This window comes from Pteropus medius, unplaced genomic scaffold, assembly GCF_902729225.1.
Source record: "Pteropus medius unplaced genomic scaffold, Ma_sr-lr_union100, whole genome shotgun sequence".
NCBI lineage: Eukaryota > Metazoa > Chordata > Mammalia > Chiroptera > Pteropodidae > Pteropus > Pteropus medius.
The window spans coordinates 2,056,804-2,072,635 of NW_024347791.1; the positions used below are offsets into that span (position 1 = coordinate 2,056,804).

General features: G+C 41.4%; 1 protein-coding gene across 14 annotated transcripts in view; it reads left to right on the top strand.

Annotated features, from left to right (window-relative positions):
* The window catches only part of RBFOX2 (RNA binding fox-1 homolog 2), a 237,587-nt gene that overhangs the window by 23,686 nt on the left and 198,069 nt on the right, over nt 1–15,832 (top strand). The gene's annotated exons all lie outside the window — the stretch shown is intronic.

Here is a 15,832-nt window from a genome sequence, read left to right on the forward strand (position 1 = left end):
CAGATGCCAGTCAGTCCCTTTCCTTCCCTTCCGTTTCACACTCTGAGAGGTTCTTGTTTAGTAGTGGTACCTGTTGTTAACACTGCTCATGTTAGTACAGGATCTCACTGAACCAGAGGTCAGCCACCTTTTCTTCAGGACCTTAAGGACTGACCTGTGAAGATGACATCCCTTTGGCTGGTAGGAAAGTGGATTAGACGTCTAGAGGCTGGCCGCCTCACTGTGTAGAGAAACCCTCTGGTAATCTGTTTATAATATCATTGTCATGTAAGGAAGGAGAGTGGAACCCCTCTTTCCCTTGGGGCTTTTTTCCTGCTAGTTTCCTCAGTCTTCTGTTTCCTGGTGAATTTTTTTTTTTTTTAAAGAGTTTTATTCAAGTCATAGGTGTCTTGCTTTTACAGCTACTTTGAAGAGTTCTTTCCTTACCTGGTGGATTCCTGTTTACCCCATATTACAGGGGACACACAGTAGGAGTGGTATCCCACGTTGGATAATTATCTCGGGGGCTTTAGTGGTGAATCACTTATGCTTCCTTCATTAGGAGAAGACTCTTAAGTAGGAAGGGAGAAGAAACTTTTTGTTTGGGAGAGAAAATGAAAACCAGCTTTTCTGAGGCCGGAATGGGATCATGTGTAATAAGCGATGAATTCATCCTCTTTTCCCTTCTTCCCTCCCAATTGGACTTGGTCTCACAGCAGCTGTTTCCAGCTGTCCTCTGGATTTTGCCCAGGCCCCTTGGGATGGCTGCAGTGACTCACACAACTGGGCTTTTTTCCATAATGGTCTTGAGTCTAGCTTCTCAAGTAGGAGTGGGAGGAGGAAAAGGGTGACTCTGGTGGTGCTGGAGTAGATTTTCTTGTCGAGATTACTGTCTGCTGAGGGCGCTGGGTTTGATTGTCCTCCTTTAAAGTGGTGATCCTGGAAGATAGCGTTGCTGAGGGATGGGAGGCAAATGTGTTAGCTGGAGAACGTGTTTTTGGAGAAAGCAAATGTTCTTTTGCTTTTTTTTTTTTCCCCCTTCATTTCCTTCCAAACCTTCCACTTCAAAACAGACTGCATCTTTCCTTTTCAAATTCTTGTAGGGTCGTGTGTGAAGTGCTGATAGAAACACTTTAAAATGGGGATGATGTTCTTTGTATTCACTGATTCTTGGTATTGATGTTTTGTAGGTAGAATTAGGTTTATTTTTCCAGTTTCTCAAGGCGATCCCTCTTCAAAACATCAAGTGTTGCCGCCCCCCCAACACCCACCCGCTTCCTTCCATGAGGGCCGCTCCTTCCCAGCTTGCAATAGCTCAGTAAGGAGAATAAAAAGGGTCCTGTAGGTATTTAAAAAATGCGTTACTTTTACTTCTTTGGACTCTACGCTTAGGTACCTAAAAGGGTAACAAGCTGCAGAAGAAATCATCTAGGCCAGTGGTCCCCAACCTTTTTGGCACCAGGGACCGAGGCTCCTATGAGAATCTAATACCTGATGATCTGAGGTGGAGCTGAGGTGGTGATGCTGGTGCTGGGGAGCGGCTGCAAATACAGATGAAGCTTTGCTCGCTCACCTGCCACTCACCTCCTGCTGTGCAGCCCGGTTCCTAACAGGCCACGGACCAGTGCTGGTCCAGGCCCAGGGGTTAGGGACCCCTCCTCTAGACCCTTCCTGATACGTAGACATCAGTTACATGTTTGATCGAGGACCTAAAATATAGCTAGTCCAAATTGAGATGCCCTGTAAGTGTAAAATATACACTAGATTTTAAAGACTTGGTACAAAAACAGATTTCCCTGAGATTTAAAAAATAACTACTTTTTTCTATTGACACGTTGAAATGCTAATATTTTGGATATGTTGGATTCAGTAAAGTATATTATTACAATGAACCTCACCTGTTTCTTTTTATCCTCTTTTTGTGGCTACTAGAAAATTTTAAATTAAATGGCTCGTATTTCTCGCTCTCATATTTCTGTTAGACGTCGCTGCTCTAAGCAGAAGAGGAAGTTACTGAAGTACTGGCGTGCTCCTCTCTGGCAGTATCTGTTTCCAGAACCTTTTCTGATAGTTTGGTATTCACAACCCAGAGGGCATGTACAACATGCCCTCTGTACCTATTGCTGCATGACAGATTACCCCATACTTACTGACTTAAAATGACAAACATTTATTATGTCATAGTTTCTGAGGGTCAGAAATCTGGGAGCACCTTAGCTGTAGTTCTGGCTCGGGGTCTCTTGGGAGGTTTCAGTCAAGCCGTTGGCTGCGGCTGCACTCATCTGAAGGCTGGACTGGGGCTGGAGGTCTACTTCCACAGTGGCTCATTTCATGGCTCTTGGCACGTTGTCGGTGCTACTGGCTATTGGCGGGAGGCCTTAGTTCCTTCGGACAGGGATCTCTCCTCAGCTCCTTGAGTGTCTTCTTTATTTGACAGTTAACTTCGCTAGAGTGAGTGATCAAGTGGGAGATCAAGTAAGAGAAAGTGAAGAGGAAGTTGTAGTGCCCTTTATGATCTAGTTCCTGAAGTGAACACTGTCATTTCTGCTTTATTTTGTTAGAAGCAAGTATCTTTAAGTCTAGTTACTCTTGAGGGGAGGAGAATTAGGCTTCACCTCTTGAAGGGAGTAGTATCAAAGAATTTTGGACATATTTTGAAACCACTACACCTACCTATTTTTCTGCTGTTTTCCCCCGTTAGCGTACCTGCATTTCACTGACTGCCTCTGATGAGGGTCAGAGTCTAATGGGTGAAGTCCATTTTACCCTCAGCTGCTATGTCAGCGGTATTACTTGGAACAATTTTGAGGATGCAAACTCTGACCTATACAGCAGTCCCCCCTTATTGGTGGGGGATACATTCCAAGACCTCTAGTGGATGCCCGAAACCACAAATAGAACTGTACTCTGTATATACTATGTTTTTTTTTTATATATACATACCTATGATAAAGTCTAATTTATAAATTAGGAACAGTAAACGATTAACAACAGTAACTAATAATGAAATAAAACAATTATAATATACGGTAATAAAATGTGAATGGTTTTTCTCTTATTGTACTGTATTCACCCTTTTTGCGATAACGTGAGATGACAAAATGCCTATAGGATGAGATGAAGTGAGGCGAATGAAACGTTATTAAGTAAAATAAGGGTGACTTGAACACAAGCACTGTGATACTGCAGCAGTAGATCTGATAACTGAGATGGCTACTCAGTGACTAATGGGCAGGCAGTGTACACGGTGTGGGTACGCTGGACAGAGGGAAGACTCACGTCCAAGGTGGGATGTAGCGGAATGGTGCGGGAGTTCACGCTACTCAGAATGGCATGCAGTTGAAAACTTATGAATTGTTTATTTCTGGAATTTTCCGTTTACCATTTTCGGACCATGGTTGACCTGTGAGTAGCTAAAACCACAGAAAGCGAAACTGTGCATAAGGGGGAACCACTGTAATCAAAATGGTCCTTTGGTGGCAGGGCAGTAAAGATGACTTTAGCTTTGCATGAGCTTTAAACACTGGCAGGTGCCTCTGTTTATGTGTGTCGTGTCTGTGTCTTAGTTGATTTTTAGTAGTGAAGTAGGCTCTTTGGACATTACATGGTAGATGTGTTATTTTTGTGTACTTGTATATCAGAATTTAAAAATTAAGATTCGAAGCACTTAACCATTCTGTGTCTTACTCTACCTCTAAGAAGTTTGAAAGTAAAGCAAGGCATCATTCTGTTTTCTGTTCTACAAATAGGGAAATGGAGTTGGTTTCATTTACTTGTGAGGCTGGGCGAGGGAGTTGTGAGGGATATGGAGGTATATTAGAGACATAGATGGCACTCTCAGGTAGCTTAAAGCGTAGCATGGCAGCTCAGATTCCATGCGAATAAGTGTGTGTAAAGCACACTGAGTTTCCAAAGGTGGGTTCACTCATGCCTCCGTCCTTGTAGCTGTTTTGTTTTTGGCTCAGCCTCATAGACTCCTGAAGTTTAGATTGGGGCAAGAGGCAAGACTTAGAGGGTAAATGGCCCAGCAGACATAATCGGTGAGGGTCAGTTTTCATCTGCTTTCGGTCAGATCGGAGCTTTATTACAAGGAAATGAGATAATATACTAGGAAGACGAGGTTGGATTAGGGTAGGATTCAAGATTCAGGAGAGTAGGTATTCATTTCAAACCACTTGACTTCATTTTTTTTTTCTGGTGTCTTGGTTTGATTTACTCGGGTATTTCCTGAGCATTTTAACATTATCTCTTCTGTTTGTAAAGCCTGAAAGCTCAGAAGAATGGGTTGTTAAAAAGTTTGTTGCCTTGGATAGAGAGTTGAAAATCTGTTGAATCTAGTTATCTTTTAAATCCTTATTGTTATAATCTTGGTATAGTAAGTCCTCACTTAACATCATCAATAGGTTCTGCAACTTTAAGCGAAATGATCTATAATGAAACCAGTTTTACCATAGGCTACTTGATATGAACAAGAGTTAAGAGTCTTCTGCATCACATCAATGTTATAAGGAAACTAAATGACGTAATTCAAGGACCTACTGTGCTTGAGTAGAGTTTTGAAGTGTGTGTGTGTGTGTGTGTGTGTGTGTGTGTGTGTGTGTGTGTGTGTGTCTCTCTCTCTCTCTCTCTCTCTCTCTCTCTCCTGACTTAATTTTCTTAAGGACCTTGCCTTTTATTTCTTGATGTTCTCCCTTATAATGACTTTATTTTGAATTGCATGTACTTCAAGAGGACATGTACTTAGATATTTTGGCAGTCTCCACTGGTGTTGTGAGTCAGGCGTAGAGCTCTGTGGATGAGAGTTTGGGGTTTAGAGCCCTAGTGGCTCTGCGGCTTAATAAATTTATAACCTTGAGCAAGTTCCTTAATTTCTCTGAGGCTTAGTTCCTTCATCTGTAAAATGTTAATAATAGTTTCCATCTTGTAGAGTTGTAAAAACTAATAAGTAAAACACTTGCACAGGAGCAGTTACATATGTTAGATTTATAAAAAATTAATTGTTTAGCTTATTAATTTTTTATTAGAGACATCAAAATTCTTGAATGTTGAGCCTATCATTATTTATTTGATATTATTTATTGGTCGATCAACCATTGTTACTGGAGGTATCAGAAGCCCAAATTTGGTGTCTGTTCTCATCAGCCTGAATGTGTCCAGATCATGACCGACTCCATCCAGACCTTGCCTGCCTTGGCAAAATAGATGTTCTAGGCCATGGTTCTTACTTGCAGAGCCTGAGGGCGCCCCTCTCTCCAGTGACCAGAGGCCACCATCGTTTGGGATTCAAATAACCCTATTTTGGTCTTCAGCTCGGGTTCTGACTCCTCTAGAAGCTCACTTAAATCTGGCTGATGCTGACTCCTGTCAAAAGGCCCAGGTGTTTCTGCACCTCCTTTTTTCTATTAAGGAATTGAGATTTTTAAAAGAGACCTAGCAGACAGACATATTCCTTTCAACTCTGCACTCCTTGGTCAGCATCCAGAATGTAAGCAGCTATGGCCATCTGTATACTCCTGTGATCTGAGGCCTGACTATGTGCTTTTTCTCTCCTGAACTGACCTTCCAGTGGCTCCTTCCCTGGTAGACTATAGCCCCTTTTCCCTGTGGCATGGTAGACAGATTTCTTCATCTTTAGCCTTCTAACTGTGCTTTGTTTCTACCTCTTCCCCTAAACTAAGTTGGGTTTCTCTCTGAGGACATCACATTCTGCTCCTGGTGGGCGTTATTTGTTCTCCTACATTATGGAAGTCAGTATCCTGTCCCCCCTCTCCCCGTCCAGTATTCCTATCTAATCTTCTACCCTTGGAGGAAATTCTCTGCTCCTTTAAAGCTCTCCTAATCTGGCTAATGTACCCTCTTCCCTTACCCTGTGTTGTTTATTGTTGCCTTATCTCCCTTCCTCATTAGAAACAACAAATTTCTTCCTGCTTTAAGTATTATCGTTACTGTAGGAGACTCCAGTGTCAGTGCAGATGACAGCACCTTAGCTGGTCCTGCCTCTCAGTTGTTTAATCAGTCAGCTGCCCTGACTCAGTACTTTCACCACTTGTTCTGGGACATACCCTGGGTCTTGTCCGTCTGGAACTACTTCATTTCTGAAAATACAGGCAGGCAGCGTATTTTCTCATTAAGGTTCTTCTAGTCCCTCATTCATTTTCTCCCACCACATCTCTTCTCCAGTGTTGTCGAGAAACCCATTGCAGGGGCGCTGTCTTCGCTCTCTCCCTTTCTGCTAATTCTCCTGTCTTTACTTGCTTACCGGTCTCGTTTAGATTTCTTGGTCCTTGGCTTAAACAGCACTTTGGCCATTACCCTCTCTTTTCGTTTCATTTTATCTACCTAGCAAAACCCCAGGTCTAGATCAATACAGCTGTTTGCCTTCATGGTTTCCGACCTTTCCTGGACCCTTGACTTCTGCCTGCCTGTCAGTCTTTCAGTTTTAAAGAGACCTGGCTTGGGGAGTTGTCACAGTGGCTGGTTTAAACATTCCACATTGTCCTCCATTCACTTTCCCTTCACTTACAGCCAGAAATCTTACCTCGTAATTTCTAGATGGAATAGAAGCCATCAAATCGGAAATCTTTTAACTTTCTGTCACCAAACCTACAGGTGTGATAGTGAAAGATGTATTTTTCTTCCTTTTCTGTGGTGACTCCTACTTGTATCTCTTCCCTAGGTTTTAAACTCTGCCCCTCTATATTTTTTCTTATCAACTTTATATGTGCTTACTCATTAAAAATAAATAAAATTTAGCACATTTAGTCCTTTAGTCACCTTCATCCTCCAGCTCCTTTTCACTTGTCTCCCTCTACAAACCAACTTTTTGAAATAATTTTCTGTACCTTTTGAACCTATTGCAGTTGGTTTCTTCCTCACCTACTTCACTTAAATTCTCCCAGTGTCACCAATAACCCCCTTGGGGCTCAATCCAGTGAATATCCTTTATGTCTTCTGGTCTTTGAAACTCCTCTCTTCCCCTAGCTTCTCTGGCACCATCCTTTTGAAGATTTTCCCTCTCCCATTCTTAGTCTCTTCCTCAGCCCACCACTTAGAAGTTGCTGTTATTCAGGATTCTGCTCTGGGCCTTTTCGTGTCTTTATTATACATGTTCTCCTTGGGCACGCTCACCCGTTGCTAAGGCTTTATTTATCGTGTGTATGCTGACAGCTTCCAAATTGCTATCTCTAGCTTAGATTACTTTCCTGCACTTCACATATCTGTATCCAGCTGCTTAGTGTGCGTCTACACTTGGGTGCCCCATGGTTACTGCAGACCCAGCATGTCTGAAGCTGACCGCTCCTCATCTGCTCTTTCTGCAAAACTCTGCCCTGTGTAACTCGGTGACCGATGCCACTGTTTACCCAGTGGCCTTTCTGCCTTTAGTTAGGTCCTTCCCATTCCATGCCGCTGCACTGCAGTGATCTTTCTTAAGAGTGATCCTTCTGTGACAGCTCTGGTCATATCATTGCCCTAAGTCCCATTAAAACACATTGGTGATCCGGCTCCTACCTCCTCTCCCAAACCCTTGGCCCACTCCTTCACAGACCACGCAGCTCTCCCTGAAGTTCCCTCTATAAGAGTTCTACCCTACAGCTCTACCCCTCACGTTTGAGATTTCAGTGTAGAGGTCTGTTTTCTTTGGGAACCTTTGTGGAATTTCTCAGATGGAGTTGGGAACTCTCCTGACTGCTGTCATGCACTTTGTACTCGTCCCTTTCTAGCATTTATCTCACTGTGGTTTAAGAGCCTGTTTACTCTGACCTATCAAACTGTAAGTTCCTTGAGGGAAGGGGCTCTTTGATCTTTTTTCCTTCTAAATTTCCATTATCTAGCACAGTGCCTGATATATAGTAGGCCCAATGTTTATTGGATAGTTAATGATTGGATAGATTATAGGATTTTAGAACTGAAAGAACCTTGTCTGTATAGAATACAGGTCCCAGATTTTCTGGGTAACCAAATGATCACTGAGTGACATTTGGTCTGTTTGTTAGAGATAATCTTTTCAAATAAAGTAGTATTCAAAGTCTAAAATCTTTCACTATATTACCTGTGATTTCACTATTTAAGTAACCCTAGCTGGTTTGTTCCAAGGCTTGATTAAACCAATGTTTCTCAATCCTGACTGTCCATTAGTATCATCTGGGGTCCTTGAAAAAAAATCTTCTTGTCTAATCTCACCAAATAAGAGAATAACTTTTATTCTTTTACTGGGAAGTCATCCATTTCCAGCTTGTTACATTAATCAACAGGAGCCTTATTGCTCTTTGACAAAAGAAATGGCAGGTAAGAATTTATATTATGTGATCTCTAGAAGCAGTAGTCATTAAACATTTGGAAATTAGGGGCCCTTTTCTGTCTGTGACCCTTGGGAACGTGCTTTGTGAACCCTTGGGTCATGATCTGTAACAGAGAATGTGAGCAAAAAGTTTCCATCTGGTGTGGTCGCTGTCTCCCCTAAAAGGGTCTCTGGTTGTAGCACAGCATCTTTATGCCAGGTAGACAGTTCCTAGGGGCTGACCTTATGCAAATAGGAAAATCTGGTTATCATAAGAGCAGGTTATTTAATGGCTTTTTTAAAAAAATGCTATTTCTTCTATGCTTTTAGGGCTGAAACATTCCCTGTTCAGCCATTTGAATTTTGGAGTTGTTTGTTGTTTTTGATAACTTTTGATGAATCAGGTTAATTTTTAAAATGGTTTTTAATAGTATGAGCTCACTCTAGAGCGCACTTATTTGTGGTAGTAATTGCTTGATGAAATCTGTTTTTTTTGCTGCTCAACTGGTGTAATATTTAGGATCTGTTTATTGCATTGGGACTCTATCTTCACAGCCTTGGGATTTGAGGAGCGCTCAGATGTGTTCTCTTCCATTGATTTTTGTACCAACACAATTCGAGTACTGTGACATTCAGAAGTTAATACATTCTTGGTGTTTTGTTTCATTTTCACAAATGCAAGAATGAAAGAATTACTCACTTTAGTGAGTATCATAGATTTGAGAGATTTGAATGATTCATGATTACAAATATTTTACTCTCATCCTTAAAAAAACAAACAAAAATGGAAGATAAACCACCAAACCTATTGTAGAGACACATGAAAACAGGTTCGCCTGTTTACCTTTTTTATTCTTCTCTAGGGTATTTATATAACAACTTTTTTTTTTTTAAGTCTTTTAGAAAACCCTGGTTTCTAACAAACGAAGAGTTTATGATGACTGATTAATGCTAGGGATAAATCTAGATCTGTTCTCAGAATTGCTTGTGTCTAAAAATCATGTAGAACTTAGGTTAAGCAATTGGTGAGTAGTTTATAAATTGGTCATCTTTGCTTGATTAAAGATAATGTTGGTAACTTTCTTCAATCTCAGAAGTAGGACGATAGGGGTTAGGAAGATTTTGTACAGTTTTAGGCATTCCGGCTGATACTTTTTTCTTTGACCCTCCCTATTATCTTGTTTACGTTGGCTTTCTAGTCTGATGGAGGCCTTCTTAAAGAGGTGGGCAGAAATAAAACATGCATGTTCCTTTTCCTTTGCTAATGAGAGTACGAAACACTCATTTTTAAGTTTGGTCCGTTATGATGAATTGGCTCTCAGAAGAATAGCTTGACTTATTCTAGGTGCAAGTTTGTCATTTCTTCCCTCTCCCACCATCAGAGCGGACAGACACAGTTGGCTTTCCATTCAACATCAAGCTCATGTTGCTGTTCAGTTGAGGGAGCTCAGTCCACAAACCATGGGTCTCAGCTTGTGTTTGACAGAACTTGGTTAAGTGAATCAGGGAGTCTGAATTATTCATTCTCCTTCCTCGTCCTGCTGTTCGTATCAGATTCCTGCTGTGTCTTTGGGGCATCTTGCCAGTCTTCAGCATAACTGATTTCCTTGCTTTGTGGGGTGTGCGTGTGTGTATGTCTGTCTGTGTGCGTGCACGTGAGCTGTGCCTCTCTTTAAGCATTCCCGATTGCCAAGGATGGGAATATTTATTAAGCACATGTGGGCAAAAGCACAATAGTTCACCTCCAAATTACTCAAAATATAGTGTACTTGCTGCTTCTATAATCTAAAGGAGAGGTTGGATTGCTCTTTCTATTGTCCAGGATACATAATTTTCTTTCCAGGTAGCAAGAGTTTTACTGCCTGATGAATTATGAAGGAGACTCTTCTGTGATCTGATTGGAGCTCTGAAGAAGGAGACTATTCTTTTCTCTTTTCTCTAATCCTGTTGTGTCTTCTTCGGTGTTTTCTTTATGAAGATTTCACTCTAGAGCCATGGACTATTACAACTCGGAAGGACTTAGAGATGATCTAGTCCAGAGGTTGCAAACTGTAGGCCTGTGGCCTGGCCCTTACACAGAGCGTTTCGTTTGGCTAACACAGTATTTTAAAGACATTTGGATTTAACATTTAAACACTAGGGGATCTCCCACGAAATCCAGCTTTTTGGCTCTTCTCGGCAACACCGGGCCCTCATTCCTGCATGGTACACCCTGTGGGAGCTGAACAGTGGCCGTTTCCTTTAGGGTGGCCTGTTTGCTCCAGTAGTACACAGTCTCTACCTGTGCACTTCAATTTTCACATTACCTGTGGTGAGCATTACAATCTCATTCTAACCCAGTCTACTTATTTTACAGAAGAGAGGAAGGGGTTTGCCCCAAATCTTGTAGGTAGTGGGAAAACCCTCAGGTGAGGATTTCTGTCTCTTAGCTCTGGGTTGATTATATTAATTTTAACTTAACTTCTTATCCTTAGGTTTTATATTCATTCAAAAAATATTCATTGTGTATGTACTAAGAGTAAATGCTGGGAATGTAGAAAGAAATATGCTAAAGCCCCTGTTCTTGATTTGGTCCTGAGGAATCTAATGAGTATGCCTCTGGGGAAAGTTACCACCCACCATTAGTGTGTCATGTTATGTTGTTTTATTTTCTTCATATCACTTACCCACCATCTGGAATTATTTTAATTTGTCTCCTTGTTTGCTCTCTGGCTTCCCAAGTAGAACCTAAGTACCATGAGACCGGTGACTGTGTCTTGTTCTATGTTGCATCTCCAGTGCCTAGAACAATGCCTGACACTTCGTAGATTCTCAATATTTGTTGAATGAATGACTGAAGGAGGCATTTGAACTGGGCTTTGAAGGACAGACAGGAGCTTTCTATGTAGACAGATTCTAGTATGAGCAGAGGCACGGAGGCGTGAAAATACATGGCATATTCTTGTGCTTTTTTGAGGTTGGTCACAAAAAGCTATTTCTGATACACAGAGACCATCTGGATTTGAAGGACTCTGGAACTTTGGTAAAAAATCAGAAACTAAATGTTTCTGAGTCAGAAAACTCCAGTAAAGCTTTTTCCCCTCTGTAGTCTGTCTTTTAGAGGCTGCTGGCCATTCATTATCATTAATTGTTTATAGAGCTTTACCAACATATTTACTGAAGTATTATTATATGTCAGATGTGAAGCAAGGGTATGGTTCTGATGTGCCTTTGATCTAGCAACACATGTGCCTTGGTGCAGAGCAGTCTAGTATTTGGCAAGTCCAGGACAACTGGCAGTAGTTATTTTTAGAGTATATACTGGACCGAGCGGTGAATTCCTGAGGGTGTAGGGCGGAGGTTCTCAGTGTTAGCTATCTGTGCATTAGACTCACCTAGGGAGCTTTACAAAATTTCATTCCTTGGCCATACCGTACCCAGACCAATTAAATCATGAACTCTGGGGGTGAGACTCTGGAGTCAGTATTTTTTAAAAAGTGTGCCCAAGTGATTCCAGTATTCAGCCAAGAACCATCGGTTTAGGGGGATTCAGACAAGGGAAGGAAGACAGGCCATTGTAGGTTGAGGTGTAAGGAGGAACCCCAAGGAGGACAGTCATTGAGAAGACTAAGAAGGAATTGAAGAGAATTATTAAAATAGTATCTACGTGGAAGGGGAAGGATATTTTAGGAAATCAGTCTAGAAGTGCTGTATGATTTTTGAAGCAGTTGGAACATAAAGAGGTTAGAAATCATAGTGCCAGAGTAAAGGGAGAGTACCTATTTGATGAGGGAGAGAGCAGAATTTCATGGGGTCTGCTATACACATGAATTACTATCCATAGACCCTAGCTTTCTAGTCACATATGATAAAAAACACTGTACTTGAAATGAAACATCATGGATCATAGTCCTAGATTTTCCACTAATTAGTTGTGTTCATTTAGTTCATTTCACCAGCTATTCATCAAGTGCTGAACACTGCATTGGACCCTAAGGATGGATTAGCTACAACTCTTGCCATTTAATATTTGACATTCTAGGGAATTCCTTTCTGTAACTGTAGTTAGGCAGTTCTTAACTTCTCTGGGCCCTTCTCCATCTGTGAAATAAATATGGGGATGGAATGAGGTTATTTTGAGGTTGCTTTCAGCTCTGACATATTACAATGATTCTAAGTAAAGTCTGGTAAAAATCAACACCTCTCCAAAGTAATTATTGTAGTTTTCTTCAGTAGAAAAAAGGGGTTTAAATTGAAACAATCCCAGGACCTTACCAGCACCTTCCCTGTTTTACCTTTCTGTCAAGTTCTGTTTGATTTTGACAAGTGGAGTTGGTGAGGAAAATTCAAGAGTGGATGTCCCTAGGGGATTAGAGCAAAAGAAGAGCCTGGTAAAAACCCCACGGTCGCAGAACTGTAGGCACATTGGGAAATTGTGCCCCAAAGTACGTTTCTGAGATCTTCCATTGTTTCCAGCACCATGTTGAGCTGTTGACCTGTTTCATCACCTAGATGACTCTACTGTGACTGGGAACAACTTGCTTATCTTGCCAGCAGCCCTGAAGATAAACTTGGGAGAACTGGGGAGATGTGTCTTTCTCTGTTCTTGGACGTTACAATACCTTCGTTTTTTTCTTTGGCAGGTTGTAGAGGGTGGGGAGAGTGCAGAGGGTAAGGGGAAGTGGTGGGCAAAAAAGCCCCCGCCTCCAGAAAAAAAAAAAGAAGGAAAAAGGAAAAGGAGTCCTGAAAAGCTGTTTGTGTTGGGAACTGGAGCTGGGTGGTAGGGCTGTGGTCATTTTTGTAGACTATGCTCTTTTGTTGCTGTTCTGTTTTTGGAGACATTACATGAATAAATTATGGTTAGTTTTTTTAAAATGATACTCTCTGCTTCATCTTTTGTTCCAAATCTATTCGTGACTATTAAAGGATGATTTTTGTATGTAAATTTTGCATTCAACATATTTTTCCAGTATAGAGACTGTACAGTGATTTCTGTTCAGATATCCCGGACCATCAGATCTCAAATTACTGTCCAGCCATTTCCTTTTCCACTGCCCACTTCCCTTTTCATTCTGCGGTTCTTATATTCACCCAGTGAACCTTAATTCAACAACCTGTAGGCCCAGCACTATGCTGGCTGAGGATGTGGAAGGAGACAGATTGTGAGACAGCCCCTGTCCTCAGGAGCTCTCAGGATAGTGGGGAGACTGATGCCAAGCAGATAGATGCTGTGGTAAGTGCCATGAGAGAGGTGAGTTAATGCGGACATGGTGACGAGGCTGCCTAATCTAGCTGGGCAGGGTGGATATCGGGAGCTGGGGATGTAACAGGAGCTACGTTTCTGTGCCTTATAGACGGTATGAGAAATAGGGAAACGCTAGTTTAATAGATAGAACACAGGGTGGGGAGTCAGGACCCTTTTTGGTCTTTCGTTTGAGAGAACAGCAGCTTTCTTTGCTTCTCACTCGTGGCAGCAGATATTCTAATCCTCTGGAGTTATGTGGGTTGGAAAAGAATGGAAAGGAATTGGCCCACCTTCATGGGGAGAGAGGGAGACATTAGGGATGTGGGTGTTTCAAAGCTCTTGGCATGACTGGCTATAAGTACAGATGGCTATTTGCATTACCATTATTGTAGCTGTTATGCCTGCATTCTCTTTGATGTGCCTCTCTACAGGGATAATTGTGGGGTCCTAACATATATCTCTTCCTGCTGCCAGATAGAATAGATGCTGATGTGTTGTGCATTACAGAGTGTACAATGAATTCTGTGTGGGCTGTCTTCTTACTGCTGCCTTAAGCTTTTGAGGACTCTGCAGCTTAAGTGAAAACATGTTTTTTTTTTTTATTTTTTTATTTTATTGAAATCCACATTGGTAAAAACATAAAAATGAGTATACTAAGTTTTACTGAGGAATTGACTCATAAATGGAGCTAAAATTAACTTTGGTGACTGAATTTTAAAAATGTTAAATACTAAGGATTGAATATCCACAGAAAAGGTGATTTGTCTGGGAATCCAAGGAACCAGTCACATTCTGGGTAAACTTTGAAGGGGTGGAACAGAAGAGGATGTGTTTTACAGCTGATCTGCCATTTATTTGTTGTGACCTTGTCCAGTTTGCCTTAACGTTTCTCAAGCATCAGTTTTCTCATTAGAGAACTGAAGCTAATAACTACCATAGAATCGTGATGATCAAATGTTTATTTTCCAATACTGAAAGCCTGTTACAGGCTTCTTTCTTAGTATATATGTCCCAGCAAGATGGACTCACTTACTATTTCTTTCCCCTCTTTGCTTTTGTACATATTTTTTCTTGTATTGCTTTTAATCTGCCCACTCAGAAAATTCTCCACCAAATAAAACACAAACACACAAACCTGGCAATTTTAGGTTCATGCTTTTTTAAAAAAAGTTTTTATTTTTCAATTGGAGTTGACATTCACTACTATTTTCTGTTAATTTCAGGTGTACAGCGTAGTGGTTAGACATTTATATAATTTACGAAGTGATCCCTCCATAGGTTTGTGCTTTCTTGTTCCTTAGATCTCTGCTAAATGGTGAGCCCTTTTCAAGGATGCCTTTCCTGCCCCTGGTCCCACTCCAGTCCAGAAGGTATCCTTACTAGGTTTTCCACAGCACTAGTTTTATTCGTCTGCCTCCCCTGCTAAACTATTAGTTTTCTGAGGACAGTGACTGTCTTGCGTACTGTTGTGTTACCAGTGTGTAGTCTGGGCCTTCCTTCCCTTCACTTAAATGATGTGGGGGCCGAACCCAGGCTCCTTGCAAAATTTAGGACAAATACCTAGAGGCACAGCACCCCATCTGTCTCCTACTTGATTTATAACCAGAAGAAAACCACATAATTTGCACATAATTGATGGTAAAACCCACTTCCTCTAGGGGTAAATTTGGTTTTCAAAGCCATTTCAGCAGGGAGACTAGTAAACTTGATTCTTGGCGCTTTGCTAAAGATTCAGACTTTCGTACTCTTTCATACAGGACTTGATTCTTTGCTCTGAGTAGAAAACCACTGGAAAAAAAAGGGTATGACTTGTGGCAGTAATCTAGTTTAGTAACTGGGTCAAACAGTTCTAATCCCACTGCAACTACTACTTTTTAGAAAAGGACCCCTTTGAACAAAACATAGAATACCTCTGGGGTAACCTCAGGAGAAGAACAGTTTGAGAGGCCTCAAATATACACGTGTATTACCCCCTCCTCTTTTTTTCTTTAGGACTGTTCAGACTTTGGGGTGTGTGTGTGTGTAGTGTGTGTGTAGGGGGGGTGGGTCACACAGGGAGCTTTCACTTACAGCATTCCATTGTGGCCATTGGTCTATTGTCCTATACGTCTCAGAAGTGATCTTCCACTCTCTAACGGGTCATACTGAATTTGTTGTAGCGGGCCAACCTTCCCTGTGAAGGTAAAGGCAAACCATTACTGCCTTACAACCTTTTACTACTTTACAAGTCTGTCTCTGTTAGACTGAAGTCCTTGAGGGCAGAGATGTTCTGATTCATTTTACATTCGCAGTGATCAGTACGGATGTTGGCATGTCCCTCAGTAAACAATGGTTACCTGTTTGTTGAATGA